We start from the raw sequence: 4,031 nt of genomic DNA, 5'->3' as shown, positions 1-4,031 counted from the left end.
ATAGAATCGCGCCAACACACTTGAATGCGCTAGCACGCGGACGACTGTCAAAACGATCAACACCCTGCAAAACCCTGGGCAGGCCGGTCTGACCGGTGCCGCCGACCGGTCTGACCGGTGCAAGCAGGGCGTCGCCGGGAACCTAGAACAGCGAGCTCGGGAGGGACCCCGTCGGAGCTCGTGAACGTAGGGTTGTCCTGAAGTCGGCAGGCCACTCAGAACGTTTTCAAACGCCGTCGAGACGAAGGAAGAAAGCAATCTAGGGTTGGAAAAGGCTAGGGTTTGAGAGACAAAAAGTAATGCGATATTTTGATTGATTCGATTGGGAATAACCTCAATCGGCCTTAGCCTTTATATTTATAAGCCGGGGAAGACGTACCTCTTCACGAGTAGGATTACATAAGGACTCTTTACGAAAACTCTAATTCTACTCGGACTGTACAGACCAGACCGGTCTGACCGGTTGGGCTCGGCAGGTGCCAATTTTGGCTGTCAACACAATTGTAGGAGCTATGTGTCACCCATGTGAAGTTATCAGTGACTCGTCTTTAGGAACAACCATCAGTGATGCTGAATTAAAAAAAACAAAAAAGGATAAGGCATACAATATATCTTATTAATACACATATCTTATCCATCATATGCATCACAAGTATACATGTTTCATCTATTATACACTTTACATAAAGTGAGATCAACTAGTTCTAGACTACAAGGTCGGGCAGCAAGCAATGAATTAACTGAATGTATCTGAATCTGAAAAAAGATAAAGGAACAACATCCTACAAGGGTTTTCCGTCCCAAAGCAATCTTGTCCACTAAGAGTGTTTGGTTGAGCTGAACTATCACCAGCTATCCAACCATGCAGCTACTTATATGTTTGTTCACTACTGGCCTGAACCAGAAAATAATAATATTCAGCTTCAACATCATTGAAGATCTTAAACAATCCTTTTTCAAAATCATATATTAAATAATATGATCTAAATTATAGCCATTATACATGAGTTCAAAGAAGTAAAACAAACCCCTATACTTATTAGGAGCATAGTAAATTTAGCATGCCATTTCATAGATAAACAGATTTAGGGGCGAAAGTAGGTGCAAACCATAAATCAATTTAAGGGGTCCAACATTTTCCTTTTCCATATTTGTAAATACCAATTTTATATTTTTCCCCAATTGAACTATCAGCAAAATATATCAGTTTGTTTTCTGTAACTGAACAACTAGATTACACAAAGAGTAAGAGAAACATACATATGGAAGTTAGCCTGGACATTCAGTAAGACTATGTAGGTCCATATGCAGTAATGCACTAAGATTTTGATGGTCCTTACCTTTTTAGCTCCATGGCAAGGAGCTGAAGAAGAAATGGGCTAAGTATCCTGAAATAATCGCTTTCCTGAAAGAATTGTGTGATTTGATATATCAGAATATTAACTAGACGAAACAGAGTACAGGTTCAGCTTAGACAGTCATAGAGATCAAAGTAAAAGGAGAATAATCACCATTATATTTAGCTAAAAAAGGGATATATGACACAAGTACAGAAGAACCTGAGGATCTGTAAACATTCAGATGCTGTATTCGATGCAGGTGTCCGCAATGTCATCTTGACAGAGCCAAAGCACAGAAACCATTACCAGGTGAGCCTGACATCTATGGGTCAGAACCATCACATATCTTTCCCTTGATTCCTTTCAGATCCACCTTCATAAGCTTGATCTTCTTTCAAAATTCTTTCTTCATCTGCTTCTAGCCTGAAAAGTTGCGCATAATAAGAATGATGTCATGGGCCAGCATCTTCTCACGCGACAGGACCGTGGCTAGCGATTGGACACTGAAAGCCTGTGTTGTGAACTTCATTCAGTTCCTGGTCAGATTGCCTTACAATGTAGGTCTTCGCAGATGCGGCACTTCAGACTTCCATGTAGAATCATAATTGATCTGCACAAGAGAAGCACTCAGTCTTATCACTGAATCTATTGAATAATAAAAATAAGAAGCATCTGGCATCTATACAAGCTAATTTTGATTTTCCAAAAATAATTTCAGTGAAGTACTAACACTTGCGAGACATGCAGAAGGAACCTGAAAGGAACTAGCCTAAAACAACATTTCAGCCACAAACGACAACAGGAATTGATAAATCAATCAATTTCGAAATATTAAAAACAAACCTTGAAGAGTAGTCAGGATTTTAGGTATAGCTATTTGTGCATTTACAGTGACACATGGTGTATTCGCAAAGTTCATAGTTTTGTGGAACTCGATTCTTTTATTGCTTAATTCAGAAAGAGTAGCATAAAATTCATGTACAGAATATTTCTAGTACATTTTTGCATATCGTGGTATAACTATGTCAATACATGCTATGAGATATTAGAAAAGATTGCTATTACCAGTTCTAGAGAAGAAAAGGAGGATAAAAGCCGGTTCTTGACCTTGATCATTGCAGTTCCATTCTCACGGATAAGAGGGTGGATATTGTCACATTCAACCATTTTCTAAAGATTTTACTTCACAAATACAACATAAAAACTTGAACAAGTTAACATCAAGTATTTAACAACAAAGATAGCTTCCTAGGAATTCATATTTATTATTTAACAACAAAGGATAAGACCTATGGCTAAGGGATCACTAGAATAAAACATGATTTCAGTTTAGAATGCAGTGCTCAATCTATTTAGGCAGTCAATCTCTTTAAGCACATGAGAAGTGTTGACTACAATAAAAAAAAAGAGATCACGTTCAAAGTCTGTGAAACTAACAAAACAAGTTCAGTACACAGCATCAGCAATTTGCTAGCTGAGACTTCCAGTAGTAATAACTCTTAGAGCATCTCCAACAGGGTGACTAAATGGGCTATCATATCCATATTTGCACGGTGAATATAAAAATTTGATCTCCAGCAGGCCTTCTAAATGCACTTCTATTTTGGTAGGGCTTCCAAATTTCTCCCCCATCCCCCCAATTTGGTGGCCATCTATTTGGGCTGCCAACAAAAGGCCCCACTATTTTTTTTCTTTCTTTCCTCCGTTCCCGACCTGTGCTGCAGCTCCTTCCCTGACCTCGCGGCGCTCGATCCCGCCGCCGCCGGCCGGTGCGGCGCCCGCTCCGGCTCGCCGCACCAGCAGCGGGCATCCGCAAGCCCACCCCCACCCACTACTACAGAATAGGCCTTTGTTCCAAGTCATTTGTCCCGGTTACCTTTGGACCCGGGACAAAATGTGGCTTTTGTCCCGGGTCCAAAGGAGCGGGGGACAGGGGCCTTTTGTTCCGGGTGGAGCCACCAACCGGGACAAAAGGCCCCCCTTTTGTCCCGGTTGGTGGCTCCACCTGGGACAAAAGGTCCAACCCTTTTATCCCGGTTGGTAACACCAACCCGGACAAAAGGGTGACCCTTTTATCCCGGTTGGTGGTACCAACCGGGACAAAAGGCCCTTTTTATCCCGGTTGGTGTTACTAACTCGGACAAAAGGCCCCTCCACGTGATAGTTCAAAAGGGAGTTATTCTTTACTGAGTCACATGTACTACTTAGGTGAGTTGGCAAGCAGGCCATGCGCTAGGCAATAGGTCTTGGGTTCCAATCCCGCAGGACGCAAAGAATCCCGGCGGCCGAATCCCGGTTCCAAAACTGGGACAAATAGCCCTTTGAAATCGGGACAAATAGCCCTATCTGACCCCGCACCGCCCCTGGAACTGCAAAACGGACAAATAGCCCTGTCAAGAAGAAAAGGGGCAGCCTTTCTGCTGCTTGCACTCCCTGCGTCAAGGCACAAGCGCAGCTGCTGCTTGGCCCTGTGCTTCGTGTTGTTGCTGCTGCGCGCTGCTGGCTGACTCGCTCGCCCCCTTTGTGCTGCTCCCTGCTGCCTGCCGGATCTGAGGGAGCAAGCCGGCGCCTGCCTCGCCTGCAGGGTTCGGGTGGGGCGTCGGCGCCGGCAGGTGGAGCGGGGGCGGCGTTGGCAGGCGCGCGATCAAGAGCATGGGCGCGGAGGGGCGAGCGGAGTTTGTTCGACGTTTC

At 44.1% G+C, this 4,031-nt stretch overlaps 1 long non-coding RNA gene across 2 annotated transcripts; it reads right to left on the bottom strand.

The window, feature by feature from the left end:
• Positions 1-595: 595 nt before the first annotated feature.
• On the bottom strand, positions 596-2,813 carry LOC120646215. 2 transcript variants are annotated; one of them, XR_005664320.1, is made up of 4 exons: positions 1,895-2,813; positions 1,560-1,763; positions 1,341-1,405; positions 596-895 (listed from the first exon to the last, which is right to left on the bottom strand). It is a non-coding gene; the product is annotated as an uncharacterized LOC120646215 (long non-coding RNA). The 2 variants fall into 2 exon arrangements; XR_005664319.1 differs by having other exon boundaries at positions 1,560-2,813.
• Between the last annotated feature and the right edge of the window lie 1,218 nt (positions 2,814-4,031).

This window comes from Panicum virgatum, chromosome 8K (genome assembly GCF_016808335.1).
Source record: "Panicum virgatum strain AP13 chromosome 8K, P.virgatum_v5, whole genome shotgun sequence".
NCBI classification, from domain to species: Eukaryota; Viridiplantae; Streptophyta; class Magnoliopsida; order Poales; family Poaceae; genus Panicum; species Panicum virgatum.
The sequence above is the reverse complement of the archived record's forward strand: the minus strand, read 5'-3'. Positions and strand labels throughout refer to the sequence as shown.